This window comes from Athene noctua, chromosome 13 (assembly GCF_965140245.1).
Source record: "Athene noctua chromosome 13, bAthNoc1.hap1.1, whole genome shotgun sequence".
In the NCBI taxonomy this organism is placed as follows: Eukaryota; Metazoa; Chordata; class Aves; order Strigiformes; family Strigidae; genus Athene; species Athene noctua.
In genome coordinates, this window is record NC_134049.1 from 11753640 (window position 1) to 11772598 (window position 18959).

At 40.2% G+C, this 18959-nt stretch overlaps 1 protein-coding gene across 3 annotated transcripts in view; it reads right to left on the reverse strand.

Moving 5' to 3' along the window:
- The window catches only part of IGF1R (insulin like growth factor 1 receptor), a 192802-nt gene that overhangs the window by 120776 nt on the left and 53067 nt on the right, over positions 1 to 18959 (reverse strand). The window lies entirely within an intron of this gene.

Below are 18959 nucleotides of genomic sequence, written 5' to 3' on the forward strand. Positions count from 1 at the left end.
AATCACCCATTTTTGGTCTACCCTGGCAATAAAGTAGTTTCACAATACACTATATCACTGCTTGTTGTGTCGCGATGTGAAGAAACAGAAAGGACAGCATACCAAAATTAGTATAGATCAGATACACAAGCACAGAAGACAAGTACTGAGATTATTAGACAGCTGAATAAATGTGGCACAGGATCTGCTTCTAATACAGCCACAAATGCAAACTACAATTCTACAATTGACACCACTGCATGGGGTTACCAAACTCCACAAGCATTTCTATGAACCTCTAAAATTGTAGCTGAATCCCTCCTACTCCTTTCTCACTGCATCCTTTTCCCAGAATGAGCTGCAAATCTTCTGTACACCCAGGGAGGAGGGAAAAAAAAAAAAATAAAGAAAAAAGGTTTATATTCATCTCATGCATTAGCTTTCCACGAGCCCTGTTACAAGCTGTCCATATAGCAACAAAAAATTTACCCTTTAACCTTAACTCCTAGCAACATATTAAAATTCTGGTAGCAGCATCTTTGATGCTTTAAACACTATGCTGACTTTACGAGTCAGTAGAAAAGATATCCATGCATTGCAAGTCAATACTTTCTCATTTCTTCTAACTCTGCAAATGGTTTCTATAGTTGAAGATTTTCATTTCAGCCAAGCAAAGAGGCGGAAAAGTTTGCAACACCTCAGCGAGAAAAAACAGCAGGCAGATTGCAGACAACCAGATACCAAAATAAATCCTTGATAAAGTCTACGTTTGTTCAAGTAATTCATCAAGAGCAAAAAGAAATCAAGAAATACCTGCTTGATAGGTCAAAATACATGTAAAATGATAACGAAAACTTTTAACTGTTTATATTCACTCTCTTTTCAGCCTTCTTTTTTTTTTTTTAACAGCTGCACTACATTCAGCAAACTGACTCACTTTGAGAAAACTGCAATTCCTCACCCTAATTCTTTTAACATGGACCACGTTCTGCACAGACATCCTATAATTCCTATACTTTCAACTGATTGTATACTGCCTTTTCATACTCAAAACATACTCTGTGTATGCAGAAACTAGAGCGTGGCTGGTGAGACCTCCATCATTACTTCTCCACACAGCTTTCTCATGTTCTCAACTTAGGAGTAGCCATCATGGCTCTAGAATGCACTTGGGAAAAGCATGTCTGGTGGTTATGTCAGAGGGCAGCAAGTCTGGCATCGGAGGCCTGTTTAAAGCCATGCCAAGGACCGTGACCTTGAACAAGTCACTTCAACAGATATTAAAGTACAGACTTTAGTGTATAAGGAGGAGTCGTGATGCTTTAAAGTTTTAAATTCTCCTTTCAAAGGCAAGGGGTTATTCTGAAGAAAGGAGTGTTTTCAAACACTGGATTAATCATACTGTAGATACTTTTTCTTAGCTCAAACTGATAACATTATCCTAGAATGAAAATATGCAAGGCTCATTACTGTATTGAAATCTTGAATGCTCGTGTTAAGAACTGTTGTTTATAATTATTCACCTGTTTTTAATCAATCACCACAACTGAAATAGACTCAAAATGTATTTTGTGTCTTTTCTTCATCACTACTTTTTTCTCCTTCTTTTCAGTAAAGTTAAACATTCCTCCCCCAAAAAAGTGTGACTTTGCAGTTTCACTGTTCAGTTGCAAAAGCCTGCCAGATTAGTGCTGCTGGGCTGGGGTTGATCCGTCCACAGATGACGATATAAACCAACAATTTTTGATTAAAATAGAAAACATTCATATCAGACAATTCCACTGCCTTTATTCTTTTCTTAATTTTTAAGTAAATAGGACTTAAATTTAGAGCTAAAACTAAATTGACAGTGACCCTGTTATAACAGCAGTACTTTCAAGTGCTTTACAGACCAGTGGCAGTTCAAAGTTAAGATTCTGGCCAACTGACCACTGGAGAAATAAATTAATATTTCATTACCAAAATAAATTTAAATAAATTATTCTGGTTTGAACTCCACATCTTTATCAGGAACACGAGGCAAAGTAAACATAGTTTTTCCAGAAAAAGAACATCCGTAAGTTCAAAAGCAAATGGTAGGTTTCAACGAAGGCAAAAATATTATTCAGCATCCCAGTTAACCACAGAATGTCACTGCTGTTCTGCTCTCAGCACACCAACGGAAAGGTACTTAATTCTTAGAGGGATTTGTTTCAGCCCCTTTACACTATGTAGATCGGAGCTGTCAAATTATTCGAAACAAGTATAAAGACTGTTTATCACAAGTGCAATTCTATTTGACCCCCCTGACCAATTCACAGTTTAAATTTCATTTTAACCACAAAAGTGCAGAAAACACTACTCTCAAAACCAGGGCTGTGACTACAAGCCTCTGACAACACACAGAAAAGTTGCCCTGTACTTGGGTGGATTCATCTGTCATTCCAGACAAGGCTCCTTTATTTACAAAATTCGTGTGGTAGGACACAGCTTCACTCCGGGATTATTTTCTATTTCCAGGTAGCAAAGCTGACCCCAAGCAAACTGCGCTATTTCACAGCTATCTATAGCACATACCAGGCAGCGAGTAATTTTAATCCCAAATCCTCTTCCCCCTTCATTATCCCCAAACTGACACCAACAGCTTTCAGAAAAAGCATGTCCGACTGAGAAACTCTGATGAAACAGTGTCTTTGGATAAAACACACCAGATTGTTTCACACACTAGAACATTAACTATATGGGCTTTGTCATAGTCTCTACTTTTGCTCTGGCTATCACAGTTGGAAAGGGCACACCTCCAAATGCAACACCTTTTGTTTGCATCTGGAAAACCTGACTCGCTAAATCCCAAACTCATACAGCTTTACATGAATATATCGCAGCCAAAAACAAAAATCTTAAAATCCACTCTTCATAGTGCATGTAAAAACAACTCTGCCAGTTCACCTGAAACCAACAAAGCATCCTGTCACCCTCATCAGCCTGTTCATACCCTTTTAGATTTCATTATTTATATACTACTGCTGGTAACAAGTGTCAATAGCAGCTCAATCCCAGGAAGCTGTTTTGGTGGTTTCATCTTACGAAGTCTGTGACTTCCCCACAGGTTCCACATCTATCTTTCTTGCTTTCATACCACCTCACTCCAAGCAAATCTCCCAAAAGCAAAGTAAGGTGTGGACAGATTTATTTGCCAAGTTAAGTATCCATAACTTGTTCCACGTTCCCAAGTCCTGCTCAGAAAACATAACCTTCATAACTGAGAACAAAATACATGCAAAAGCAGAAACCAATGCAAAAAGCAGCCTCTAATTTTATATATTCAGTTCATATTAAACTAATCAAGCCTATTAATGTATAAAAATAATTTCAGCCACTTCACTTTAAACAGGTTTTTTGCAGCAAGTCCTGGTTAAGTTTTGTTAAATGTTTTCTGCTACTTAGTCAAAGCTTAAGAGTTGGGGTTTTTTAATTCAGTAAGAGCATTTACAGAGCTGAGACATGCCCCAAGAACAAAACTGCCAGAACGAAGAAAGCAATGCCACTTATAGATAATTTTTTTTTCTTATTTTGAAGAGTTCTGTAACTGCATTTCATTGACCAGCCAGTGAGTGCTAGTCTTCATGCAGTTCAGCAATGGTCTTTTTTCCTGTATAATTACTAAGAAATTCAAAAGTGAGAACTGAGCTTTACATCACAAGTTCTCACACTCCCACTGAGCAGCTACTACAACTGAAAAACTGCAGAATCTCAGTATTACAGCGCAAGCAGGGGGAGAGAGAGAGAAGGAGGGGAGAGAAGAAAACAAGACAGACCACACACAACAAGCTCTTCTGTCCACAGAGTGGCAGAAGCTACACTGAAATCAATGCCACCAGCCTTAACCTGTGCTACTAAAATTATAGCTGAATAGGGAGGGAGATTTCTTCAGAGAAAAAAGGTGTGATAGAAATCTAAATTCTTCCCTAGCTTTCTTCCAGGTCTCAAAAAAACCCTCCAGTATTCTGAGGGATTTCTGACTAACACTTCTACCTTTATGCCTACTCTATCGTCCCAGCAGAACCTGTAGTATTTCATGACTAATACAGACCAATGGATAGAGAGATGCACTAAGGATGGCTGCATTTCAGCAAGAAGAGCACAAATTTGGATCACTTTCTCCATTTACAACCATTTCCAGGCTCCCAGGTTACAATCACAAGTCTATTCCATGTTCCCCGTCACCCAGCCAACGCTAACTGAATGCAGACTTAGAGGCTTCCCTCCACTCCAGGCAAAAAGGTCACATACAAACAGCTTAAGACCTCCAAACATTCAGAGCCACAGACCAGATTTCAGCCCTGCTTCTCAATTCCTTGTGTTTCAAAGGAAATCATAACATAATCCTCTAAATACTTAAAAGTTTCCCAAGGCTGTGTCTGTTCAAAACCAGTGCACTAAAAGAACTTTCTAAGGATTTTGTCTCTGTACTTTTGACTACCTTCAAATTAATAAAAACTTCTAATGGAGTCAAAAACACTCCATTAGATTTTTACTGAATCAGAGGGACAAAACAACCAAAAAAATAAACACTGGCTTTTCAGTCCATGAAAAATAATTTGTGGGAAACATAGATCATTTTTTTCCTCATTCTCTGGAAAAGAAATCTAAATACATACTGTACTATACCAATCCCATAGGATTGATTTGTATATAGAAGCCATCACTGAGATGATAGACTGATCTCCACAAAGCTTAAATCCTTCTCCTCTATAGATAATATGGGGCAGAGAACCTTAACCCAGACAGTACAGCCAGCATATTGAAAAGAAGAACAGAAACATCAACTAATCTTTCCTCTTTTCTGGAAATTCACACCCTCTGGGATAAACACCTGTTTAATCGCCTACTCTTTTACTAACTACAGTCTTCCTATGACTACATGCAAAGGCCGTATTTCACATAAATTTAAACATTACCATGACATGGTTGTCCCTTACTGCCTCCAGGAAATCTGAGCAATTTGTAGAAAGCGTTCCTACTGCTTCCCTCCTCCTCCTCTACTACAGCAAGCTGCTATAGCACTAGAACTAGTGCATTTAAATGTATACAAAAGATAAAGGCTCCCAAGGATATCAAAATCACTTCTCCAAATGCAACGACAGAAGTCACTGTCACTCCCACCCCAACTGCAAAGATGAGGGAGGAATTGCAGGAGCACTCCCAACCCACTGCAGAAACCGGAGCCAGCCCTGCTCTTCCCCATCACTTACGAGGTTCAAACCTGACTGACTTTGCCTGGAGGAAGTTAGCACTCAAATTATTCCACCAGCTCTTCAGAGGAGGTGGAGCAACTGCTGGCACAGGAGCAATAGAAAACAGCTGGGAATCAGCAAAGTCTCAACAAGCACAGGATGTAGATGGACAACAGCTAAATTCATTTACTGAAATGACTTAAGCTCTTTTGTAAGCTTTAGCACTGGCCTCAGATATGCCAGACGATACCCTGGTTACTCAATCTCAAGCATTCCAGGCAAGGGAGAAGCAAAACATGGAACACCCTTTCCCTTCTGCAGCTCCTCCCACCCAACCCCTCAAAATCCCCTCTTACAGACTCAAGGCAGGTTTAGGGTTTTTCCAGGTTTAAAAATAAAAATTTTAAAAATAAAGAAAAAGGGGGAAGAAAGGAAAAAAAAAAGAAAGTTGGCAAGTCCGTCCATACTGTTTCTTGAGAAGGATTTATTTAAAAGCATTTAAAAACCCCATAAGCTATTTTACCAGGGAGAGGTAACTCATCATCTTGCTTAGGGAAGTGAGAAGTAGCCAATTTAAGGCAGTCGAAATTTCCATTCATAGTTAACCCTCACTTCCACAGTGTTTGGAGGGAAACAGTATCTGTGCCAGACAGCAGGAGTTGCAAAGAGGTAACCCAAGCCGGGTGTACAACCGATCTTAGTGAGAACTCTGTGCAGAAGCTGACACAACTTGAATTTCCTCCAGCTCAGCTGCAACCTGTCATCCTTTTTACCAATACACCTACTTGACCCCTGTGATATAATCATTATTTTTAAAAGTTGTAGGAAGCCTTAAAGTGACAGCTTCGTTTGATTATATACAACTAATTTGTTTGCAAACAAGCCTCTTCACTGATTATAAGAGACAAGATGACAATAATAACCATACTTTGGTAAAATTTAGAAGCTTTCAGTATTACAGTACTTGTTCTACCTTAAAGGGTTCCAACTTGGAAATACCCCCTCTAAAGCAGACTTGTGCTTGGGAAGTTAACAAGAAGATTACTCCTAGATGGTATTTCAGCAATATTTTTTACTACATTTATCTCCGACTTCTGCCTGACATGTCTTAACTAAATTTAACCCACTAATCCTAACACACCTGAGAGAGACAGCAGCAGCTAACACTATCACTCCTACCTTAAACAGGAAAGAAACCACACAAAGTTAAGTCAATTAACTCAGATTAAGTGATTGACTTGAGGGCATAGGAAGTATGCTGTCTATCCCTAATTTCAGTTTTGGACATGGTAACCTCCAGCCCAGAGTCTGAACCAACAGACCCACCCCTCTGGCTCTTTGCAACAGGACATCTCCTTCCCCATTTCCTTTCTCAGTAGTACCACTACTCATGCATCCCTGCCACTGCATTTCAGCACAGCAGATTTAGGGGCTGCGGCCGCCCCTGTTCCTATTACTTGGGCCAATGTGTGCTCTGAGAAAGAGCCACACAGCTTCACAATCCCCGTGACAGACACCACACAGCTCAGATCAGCTCTAACACTGTGCAGCCCCACACTAGCTGGCATTCCACGGGCAGTGGGACTTTGTTTCTACTTCTTAAAGCAGATTTCTTCACCATGCATCAGCCTAAGGCACCAACCCCTCACTTCTAGCCTCCCTGTTCCACCAGCAGCCACCCAGCAGCCAAAAGAGAGAAACGAGGAGACACTAGTGAGCCCACTTCACATGGTTTGAAAGAACTCACGCGAGTTTCTGCCAAGCAAGCAGATTTTATGGGTTTTTCAAACCATTAGGAAAAAGAGGTATTGGCAACATCTTACAGCACATCAGCCTGCAGCAGGAGTCCAAAAGGGCAAAGCAAAACCATTTATTTCTAGTAGGCAAGGAGGAAGAAAGAGCCCACAGTCCAGAGCAGCACTCAGCATAATGTGACTGAACACATAACCAGCATTTCCAGTCACCTTGGAAAAGACACAAGACCTCCACATCCACCACAGTATTTCAACATATTGACCACTGCAATTAAATGGCATCTGGGCATTGTGGGTTGACCAGCGGAGTCTCTGGATAGGACTAGAAATTAAGTATAAGCAACAACTGAAACAGAGTAACATCAGGCATGATCGATGACTACTAGCCAGGAATTACTCAGTCCTGTAAATCAATAGTCTTTGTGGTGACAGAGGATAATTAAAATACAAAAGATTCACCAGGTTAATCACCTTGCACATGATATGAAAACATTTTAATCTGTGTGCAAGTTACGTATTTCTTCTCAAATATACAAAATTAGGGTGCCTGCATATATTACACAAACTTCCCCTACACAGAATATGGCACATCCAAGAACACAAATATAACAGTCTGTGGTGAGCTCCACAAGGTATGTCAAAATTCTTCATACTTACAAGGTTGCATTGGGCCTACGACAAGAAAATGCTGTGCATTAAAACAGACATCAGCTTTTGCTTCTTGCCTGACAATGCTGCTGTTCCCTGTGAGGCTGTCAGGTGAGTACTTTTCCTCAGCTACAGGTGCAACGGGAAAGATACCCTGAAGCCCCTGTTTGAAGTGAGTATTGTAATAATATAACTGCGCAGGCAAAGGAAGCACTTACGTACGCTAGAAAGGTCCTGCTGGACAAGATTGATAATGAAATCAGGGTTTTTTAAAGAGACCCTTATTTCTGCTTGAATTCACAGGAATGAAGACTTTAAAAACTTTCCTCAAGAGAAAGACCACATATTTTGTACTCCTAAAGGAAAAGGCTGTATATTTTATTCACTAGCCACCCTTTTTCTCTCACCTCCTTTTCATTCCCTTTCCTGCCAAAGCACCAAAATCAGAGGAAAACTAAGTCCCTAAATACTGAGTTTCATCAAGTAGTCATCCGCACACTACCACCATACCAGACGGTTTTTACAGGGTGCTCTTTACAAGGAATAATCCAAATTATTCAGACTGATCAAAGTAATAAAGAACTCATGGCTCTGAAAGTTACCAGAGATATTTTCTCAACTTATTACTTGTTCCCCTTTCACTTTTCACAAACACTATAAGTATGGCATAAGAAAGAATTTTTAAAATCACTGCTTTTAGTATTGTCTTATTTGTGGTTGCTATGGATGCAGTATTTTGTTCTGCTCGATGCTAATACTTTGACTGTTAACTCTTACTTGACTCATGCCTCCTAAAAATGCAGAGCTGCTGGAAACTCTTATCTTTAAGTGTAAGGGAAGGTGGGACTGTACAGGATTCAGCACCAATTCTGAAAATTCATGGTTCATCTTCAACAAATTATTGTGGTGCAGACACTCTTGGCATAGAATTTTAAACAACAGGAAGGAGTACACTTTAGTATTAAAAATTCAAGGGCCTAACACTTTTTCACATACTTTTAATTCAAATCTGCCGGAAGAGGCAAAGAAAAAAAAAAACCACAAACAGCTTTTCTCTTGCCTGATGCATCTTGGTCCAACAGCTTCCTGCTGATTTCTGTAGTTAAATGTTTGACCCTTGCCAGGAATGGAACCCAAAGTGAAAAGAGTCATAGTTTGCCAAGTGAAGTAGAATCCACAAACAAGCATCTCACACTGGCTACAGATTGTTTCCTTTGAGAGATTTAAGAGGGGAGAGGGGAAGGAAGCCACTGTGGTTAAGTCTGTGTATTCCTGTGAAATGTATTGTTTACAAAACAGAAATTAATGCACAAAAAGTGATTAGCAAAGAGAGGAAGGCACCCAACTTACCCTCCGAAGTCTAATACGTGTCTTCCATCTCATCTTCCCCCACTTCCACAAACACACATTTACTCCCCAGTGTAGTCAGTTTGCTTATCATGTAGTGTGTTTCCACTGCCCAACACTAACTAGAGAAAGTTGCCACAGAAAAAATTTAGTTTCTCAAGATAAAGTCTTTTCTGTGTGTACAGTGTCGAGTTGTACAAGTCCACTGGAAAATAATGTGCATTATTTATTACACATAACACTAGGAAATCCGTAACACTTAGAAAGACCATTATGATGCCATTAAAAAGATTTCATGTTCAGCTTTCTAGGCATCTTGGGCACAGAGCCATCGCTACAATAATTATTGTATTTATCACTATGTAAACTAACTGTAATGCTTCATTAAGATAGAGAAAAATGATATCACTGAGGTCCCTGCAAGAGCCAGTAACATTCTCCTCAGTTAGATGTAGGTTTGCTATCTGCAATTGCTTACTGCATCTACTGGGCTGCTCAGGAAGATTTTATTCTGGTAAAACAACACAGCAACACATGCTGAAGAGAGTTCTGAGCTACCATGTATAGTCTGCAAAGGCTTTTAGGGAGTAACTGCACTTACTGGACTCTTCTGAAAACCATGGTATAAGCTTGGGTGGTGTACTGCTCATATAGAAGGTCCCAACCTATAGCCTTTTTAAAACGAAAACTCCTTGACAGATGCCTTTTAACGTCATCCAAGAAGTGAGGGAACTCTCAGTGCTCTGAATATGTGCTGTACATCCATACTGCACTGGGAAGAGAAGACAACAGTTCTGGCCCCCAATGGGTTAAAAATTAGACCGATGGGCATGGAAAGCTACAGCTTCCTGCTATCTATTTGACGTAACAACCTGGCAGGCACAGGCAACTATTGTAAACTAAACGGTCCTGACACATGCATCTAGTTTGAATCAGAAGGATCCCTTCTAACATGGAAAACTACTGACGTGGACATCGACGTAAGCTATAAGCCTTGGAGAGATTTCAAACACGTTTGACACTGACGTGGTACTAATTGTTCAAAACTCTTTAAGATTCACAAGGACAAAGAGTTGCGGGCAAAGGCTCACTCTCCCTTTTGAGTTTGTGCAAGTGGAGCCTTCAAACATAGTGACATTTTCTGACACACTAAAAAAAAAATTTTTATATATATATGTAATATACACACACCACTGGCGTGTCCTGTTTTCCCTCTCCAGAAGATTCTGGTGTATGTCGGAGAACAGACTGAGCTCTTTGCTAGTGGATTTTCAAAACCCCTTAACACCAAGTCTTTTTAATTTCTGAGTGACAGGCACAGCCACCAAACCCAGATGCAGGACACTAAGGCCTCAGTGTCTCACCTTCCAAGGCTGGACATTCTCCACACAGGTTTGACCTGTTTTATTAAATCAGTGAATAGAAAAAAAAAGGATAGGTTCTAAACCAAAATTTTTAAGTGTGATGCCTTTGGAATTTTATGTGATTAAAGGGAAGGTGGTGAACACAAAGCTGTCAGAGGCAACTGTCTGAATCACATCAGCATCAGTTAACTGTGTCTTCTGCACTGACTAATACAATTTCATGTCAGCACAACCACCACAGGATACTGGATCTGCTTGAATTTACGTTACTGGTAATTGGCAGAAACATTTTCTGCTCCCATATCTGACCACCAGAAAGGCACAGAGTCTGAAAGGTCCAAATGTTTTTGTTTTTTTTTCTTTTTTTTAAGGGTTCTTATCTAAAAACTGTTATCCAACTTCTAAAGCAGGTTTCAAACAGCCAGCAAGAACTGTGGTAATTTCCATTTATGACCAACAGAATTTACTCTCAAAATAAAGTCACTGCGGCAAGATAAGAGTGGCCACCCAGAGGCAGATCAGCTGGTCACTAAAGCCCTGTCACTACTGATAAGGGTCATTTAGGAAACACAGGCACACAAGAGAAACATCGTGGGGAATTCCTGAGGAGTGACAGTTTTAAGCTTCTCAAGACAAGAAAAACAGGAGGGGTGATAAGTGCTGCAGTTCTTCCCTGCCTGCACATAGTAAACACTTCTAACCAGGCCACAGTGATTAAGCTTTTCCAAGCTGACCAGATTATCAGAGAAGGATGGGAAGGTGCATCCTGTCTCAAGTTACCACCCCTCATTACTGTCAGAGAGGAGAAAGAATCAACTTCAGCGTGTTTTGTTACAGAGAGCATTAAGCCACAGAACATCCAGCTGATAAAAATCCCAGATTTACTTCATTTCATTCTGCATGAAAAGAGTAAGAACAGAGGGGTGTTTCTTTTTCAGAGGGAGAAGAGGGAAGACAATGCAAATTTCAAGCACTTGATATGCAACAAAGGGCTAAAGCACAACCTCACAAACCGACTTCACAGCCTGTTCTGCTCCCTGCACAGAAGGCAGACCCAATCGCTACACAGGCCGCAGAACGAAAGCGTCCCAATTCATGCATTTGGGCCTCTCATGCATTTCCTTACTCAAACCCCAAATGGTATTTTACAGTCAAATACTGTTATTTACTGAGGAATGCAAGGCCTGAAGAATAACACCAAGATTCCATAAACATTCTTGCTTTCAAGGGCAGGATTAGAGCAGCAGCAACATTATGGGTATTTCTACAGCCTCTCTGTCAGGAGAGTCACTCAAGACATTTGCGCAGTAACTGAAATGCAGCCACCACAGAAGCATGCCACGTGCTATGCAGCAGGAGTGGACTTCTGTATAAGAGAGAACATGATCATGAAAAGAACTGCAATGCCGGTACAGGCATGGATGTTGTGCAAGAAAGCAGTCTTCAGTTCTTACAAATGAGGGAAAAAAAATAAACGTGCTCAGGTCACAGAGAAAATGGTTATGTTTTGAGCTGAGAGCAGCACACAGAACAAGCTCATTGCCTACCCCAGGACAGAAAATTCCTTAAGACTCTGTTCCAAATCCTGCTGTCTAGGTAAACTGCAACACACTGTTGTCTTAGCAAAGTACATCATGCCAATATCATATGATTTTTTTTTGCCCCATCCCTTCATTATCATTAAAAATATAATACAGAAAGTTTAAAAAACTTTTGTTATTGCAATCTAAGTCTCTTCTAGACCATCACCACAGGGACAGCGACATGAGAATATACACGTAAATGCTACACAGCTGTCCAACCACACTGCTTTCCTTAAGGTAAAAAAAAGTCAGTGACCTGGAGTTACCACCTATCTGCTGCTAACCACACAGGCATATCATCAAAAAGGGGACTATCAGTGCTGAACTATCACTGTGTTCAACGGGGCTTTCTGCTAGCTACACTCTTAGTTCACTGTAACGCTGAACTTGATGGGAGTATCCCCCCTCCCTGCCCCACAGATCTCAGTGATGCTGCAGAGCAGGGACATCTCTGAATTCAATAAAAGCAGAAGGATCTAAAATGGAAAAGAAGTCCAAACTAATCAGTAATTCATGGAATTATATGAAAAACTACTCCTCTATCTGTAAACGCATGAGTAGGAAAACAATTAGTTTCAATTCTTCATAAAAATACATCAGTAGACTAATTTAATTGGTGCAGAGTCTAACCCTGTAAATCTAGGCTGCTTTGGCAGGCAGGACAGGCAGCGGGGTTTATTCCCTGGCTGCCATGGTGGCAGGCAGTGCCGAGTGTGGCAGTATAACAGATGGAGCCTGGCCAACAGCCTCCCACCTGCCCTGCTTGCGATGCAGGGAGCTCAGTCTACTCCCAGGAGCAATGGTCAATGTCCCCTGTGCCTGGAAGAGGGAGTAAGGGTACAGCAGATCAGCTCACAGCCTTGGGCAGTAGTTATCTGCCTTGGCAACATTCAAAGGAGCTTCTCAGTTCGTGTACAAGGAAAGGTGATGATCAGCAGTTGCAGCCAATCAAGTGGAAGAAAATGCTGCACATAATGAAGTGACACACATTTCTGAACAAGCTATACCCTTAAAACATCCCAAAAGTTCATAGATTGTCTTTATTCGTCTCATAAGTAAAAATAAGCATTTATCAGGATGCTGTGCTTTTCATCTGCAATGCTGATTACACTCAATTCCTGACACTAAATACACTTCTCCTAACATAACTGTGCCACAATTGAGCAAGTCTGAGACTTATGAACTGAAGGAATACACAAACTCACTCCAGTTCGAACATGGAATCACACAGCATTTGCATTCCAAAAATCAAAATGGCCCCATTACAGATTGCTCACTGTTCAAAATCTTTGCAGAAAACTTGACAAACAAATTTTAGAAGCTTCATTAACTTTACCTGAGCAAAGAAAAACAGTGTCACTAGCATGACTCACTAGCTTCTTAGATCTGGCATGGCACTGGGAGAAATCAGCAACACAAAGTGTGCCTAAAGCACTCCTAGCTCTCAAATGACCAAGTACCCTATGCACTAGCCCCTTCAGCAGTGGTGGCCATTGGGAGAGCATGTGGGAGGCATGCTCTTCATTTCAAATTAAACCACAGCTACTTGCAGAGTTTGCCTGTCCCAGCTGCAAACCACCAAAGCTGTGAAACTATCCCCAAACTGTTGTGCCCATCCTGTGCTGGGGATGCCTGGAGGCACTCCAAGACTTTGGACTACCATCACCTGTGTTTTACCACAGCAGTTAAGCTAAGTTTGGCTAGTGAAATGTGGAAAAAACCACAGAGGGAGAACTGCAGAAGGGGAAAATTGGGAAGCGCAGTTTGAGGTAACCCCCAGCAAACAGATTTTCATTGCAAGTGGGGATCGTGCTCTATCTTTCAGCTCTGCCTCAGGCCAGACCAGCAATAAACTTGAATGCACAAAGCCAGACGAGGTGCAATTCCCAGAAGGGTACAAAAATCCAAGTAGGAGACAGTGTTAACTCTACAAAGACTATTCCTGGTAAAGACCAGAGAGAAAGAAGCCAGGGCAGCTGCAGTCAAGAGTTTAGATAGAAAATGACAGCCATGGCTACCGAAATATTCCTATAGCTACAGATTTCACTCTGAAGCCATGGCCCAAAGTCAATGGTTTCTTCTGAACTGCTATCATGGCGTCCTATTACCCATCCCACTAAAACTTTCATTCTATTACTCCACCAAAACCAATCTTCTGGTGGAGTACCTTGCTACTACTTCCCCATCTATTTCATACCCCAACTGAGACTTTACGTGATAGATGCTTATACAACCTGTATCACCCATGTCAGCACACAAAATTTCTCACTTGCCTACTACAAACAATACCGCTTAATTTGGGCAGGCAAACAATTTATGGCTGAGATCTGATCAAAGGGTCAAAGACTGAGAACTACTCATATAACTTCTTTTTCCTAAGTATTAATCGAAGGACCCTCTTGAACTTGTCAAGGCAATGTGGTCTAGTTATGTGTATTTATGAAATACAAACATATTTTTGAAATCGGCGTTTTGTAATTACACAGATGGCTCTAATAACATACCTCACCAGCTCCTGCATTACAACAGTTCAAAGTTTTGAAACAGGTTGCAAGCCCAACCATGAAACCAAAGAGTGCAGCTCAAAAAGGAGCTTCCAGCAGTGACACATAGTTTGCTACAGTTAGGTAAAAAACAGGTGGCAAGCATCAAAACACAAGTATAGGACAAATTGAAGAAAAAAAAACCCACAACAACAACAAAAAACCCAACCAAACAAAAACCCCACCAGAATTTAAACATTTTGTAAATGAAACACTAAGTCCAAGATAATTCCCACATACTATGAACAGAATGATTAGGAAGGAATTCTGTCCTTTGTTACTGCTATAGACATCAGTCATAAAGAAAGCAAAAACACCTGCTTAAAATACGAAAAAAATTTCTTGTGCACCCTTATTGTAAACACATACAGGTCAAGCTCCAGCAGAAACTAGCCCCCAATGAACCATGCTAATTATAAGGACACATACAAAACTACACCAAAGGAGGACTTTATTTACTCTGATACTATCATAATAAATTTCTTCTCCAGGGTGCACTGATCTTCAAACAAACATTATTCTCCCCACTTCCTCCACTGTTGCCACTCTGAAGTTTTTTGTTCAACATTTTAGCATCTAATATTCAACACAGATTTTCTTTCAGTAGCAGACATCCACAAACAGTTTGGATTTTTATACATGAGAATTTTCAGGAACTGGAATTTATTTATTCTTACCTAAAAAAAAAAAATATAAGGGAGTATGAAATCAGGATACCTCTGAAAATCATATGCATCTACCAAGCTAGAAGACAGCCAGCACTTCTTACAAGTGATTAAACTTATGCTGATGACACAGCCAAGAAAACAGATAATTTTTAACTATAGCAAAGTAAGATAGACATATTTCTTAACAAGATTAAAAAAAAAATCAGACATAGGAAAACATGGTAATGAAAAAAAAAAAAAAACCTAAAGCCCTGAAGAATCGTATTACATTCAGGTATTGGCATAGAAAAACTCTTTAGAAAGTCCCCTCACTTGAAACACTTTACTAGTTAGCACCACAGATAAACCTTCTGTAAAACTGACCTTCTCATGTTTCATCCTAAAAACAGTAAAATTCAGGCTCATATCATGCAAAACAGAGTTCCAGGCTAAGTGCTGCCAAGAAAGCTCCCCTTCACCCCCAGATAGTATCACTTTAAGCCCTGTCCACTTGCAGTCCCTGATTACTGTATTATTCCAGACCACAGGCTGAAACAGCCTCTAAAATAACCAGGGCCAGTTCCGTAAGAGCTTTACAGATTACAACCCAGAACTAAAACCACGTCTGATAACACACAAGAAGCAGATGTAGTATCTGCCATATTAGGAATGAAGGCACCCCACTGCTAGATCCCTAACAATTACCACGCTAGAAGAGTTCTGTGAAGTGCAAGTAAAAAAAAAAGGAAAATTATTTCACTCCACTTTCCATTTCTAACATTTTAAAATCATGTTTCTTCAAAACCCAACCAAAACAGGACCTCCCCACCATATACCAATTCTCTCCCTCCCAACCCTACACCATAAACAGACCCATTGTTTCTAAGATGCTGATGGCTAAGTTGTGAGATGATCCTAACTTCTCAACATTCAGCCCTTCATCCCAACATTTAGGCAGAAGCAAAATCTTAAGAGGGCAGAAGACTGACCCAGACTCAGCTGTCTCAACCAGATGCATCTTCAAGACCATGAAAGCAAATCCCTACAGGCCCATGGCGTGCACCTCTACCCTCCTCCCCACACGCTGAAACAGGATACTGGTTTAAACTTTACTAGAGAATCCTGAAATTAAGATCCACATTCAGGAGAAGACTGAGCCCTCTGGTAGACTTTACACATGAAAGGCAGGATGCAGCTCCTTAGCACGTTGGGGTTTTTTTTCAAGTGTAAGGTAAGTAAGACTTTTCTATTTTCTAGAATCATAAATGAAACATTTTTGCTTCAGAAAGATTCAAATTTTTCCTGCTAAAAGCAAGCCCAACCGACCCAAGTTGTTTCTGTAACATTGCTGAGGCTAGAGGATGGCTCAATAGATATTTTCCTAGGGAGTGGAAGATGTGAAGAAGAGGCCACATCGGTTGGGTGACAGGAGACAACAGACAGACAACTTATGAACCGGCACATCCGATCAAGTGGATGACAAGCACTTACACCAAAGGTCTCTACTGAGTGACGTACAGATCACTGGCAGCCCTTCGACATCTCTAAAAGGTATGGTATTCTGTTCCCACTTGATAGGCCTTGAAAACCATCCTACCTTTTCAGCAGAGACCCACCAAATACCGGAGAGCACAACATGTAGAACTACACTTCACAAGCCTCTGGATGTTACCATTTCTCTCTCCCTTCGCACACTAAATGCTCTTCAAGTCATTTCACTAAAATACCTCAGTATTAAAAGATATGTTATCTTTTACAATTATTATTGCTGAAAAATACACCTTATTGGTTAAATGACAATGTAAAACATGCTAACAGAATACTTTGCACTCAAAAAGTCCCCAAACACCCACAAAGTGCATCCTTCCACTTCAGGCTTGTGCAACAGCAGAAAATGTTTCCGTATCTGCTTGCCAAGCCTAGTGCACTTGGGGTATAACATAAACCCTGGCTTAAACTGCCTCAGCTGCACCCAAGGACCTCTGCAGCACCTTCACACTTGTTTCACTACAAGCGTTTGCAGGATTGCACAGTGTTCTGGATCAGGAAACTTGATCCAGGTTAAAAATACAGCTTATTTTTGGGGACCAAGTTATTTTTAACCCAGATGAAGCTCTCTGCTCCCAGTCACTGCTCGAGCCCATGAACAATTGTACCAGCACAGAGGTTGGTACAGGGCAAGGAAACCTTTAAGCCAGCCATGATACTTAGAGAGAAAATTTTAAAAATGAAAAAAGCATAGCTACTTCTGTACAGTTACACTTGGGATTGATGACTGGCATCTTCAAGATGTCTTCCTTTAGTACCTATGAAATATCAATTTCACTGCCACTGCAGTAACCTTCGATAAAATTCTTATATTCCTAGATCCTACTAGAGAGACATCAGATGTTCTACCACCCTATGCCCCTCTGAACATTCACTCTTCTTGCATGATCATTAACAACTGTGGCTCCATTTAAAAGATCCCTAGAATTCAAACTGGGACGCAAAAGGGGGAAAAAAAACAAACAGAAAAATACAAAACGAACCCAAACAAAAAACCCACTCACAAATCAATCTCTGCAGGTTTTAGTTTCCCCACTGTCTCTTTTCTTTTGAAGGTTTTCTTCACAGTGGTAACAGCTAGAGGATTTTCAGTATGTCACCCAAACTCAGCATAACAGATGCGAAACTCATCCCAGCCCCACGCTGGGAACAGTCAGCTCACATCCTCCTACCCAGCTATAGGGAGGAACAGCAGCTTCAATGAAGAGGTGATGATGCAAGTATAGCCTTCATTTTCATACTAAACTTTAGTCGTCACAGGCCTAAAACATTTTCACTGCTATTTCAAACATACTGGTAGAGAAATATGTCAATAAAACCCTAAACCTACACTGAGTGCCACCAAACACCCTTCTTGGTTGAGATTGTTTTGTTTTAAAGGAAGTAAATGTCATCTTTTTGCAGGTGCTGATGGAGCACATATAAGGAAAGTATGTTTTCCTTCATTTGATACTTATAAGTAAGATTAGGTCATGATTCTTCAGAGACATAACACTACACGTCTTTCCTCTTACAAACTCTAAGTGCTTTGCCTTAATATTTCTAATCTCACTGCACTGCTGCTTAAAAAGAGAGGTTTGCAGCTTTCGCTATTGCAGCATTGGTTATAAATAAAGATAATGCCTAGATGAAGTTTTGTTACTTCCAACACAATCCCAAAAATTCACATTCAACACTGACTTACGTAGGTGTGGTCACAAACAGCAACTGAATGCACGCAGCTGCTGGAGCACACTTCCCTGTGATTACGCTGCAACCCAGCACAAAATTAAGGAATTTATCTTGTGGTGGGTGTGGCAAAGTTGAAAAAACAATGGCGGTTGTTTTTTAAGTAAAATTGCTCCCAACTACAAGGATGAAATTTATTTGTGCATTTCAAAGTTCAAGAAACGTTAAATGCCACTATGGCTAGATGAATCAGAAAAACTAATGTGGATTAACACTGAAGCAACAAGAGACTCTTAACTCAATAAAAGCTTTTATCATTGCTTTAAAAAATTACCAGATTAAGTATGACTAATTTGTAAAACATTTAATTGTTTGAAAGAATGTATTGTTTTCGTTCAAATCTGAAATCCAAATACTTAACACATCTTCTGCTTAAATGCATATGAGCATGGCTGCCTTTTTTCTTTTTACTTGCATGTTTTGAAATGACTTTTTAAATAAAACTTTACAGATACAAATTCAAGCATTTCAGAGTTCCAGATTAAGTGATATGCAAAGGTTATCTCCTGCAGAATTTTAACATGATGTTCACATAAAAGCACCCTCCAACATTAAATTGTTGGGGTTTATGTGATGTGGATAATACTACTAATTTTTATTTT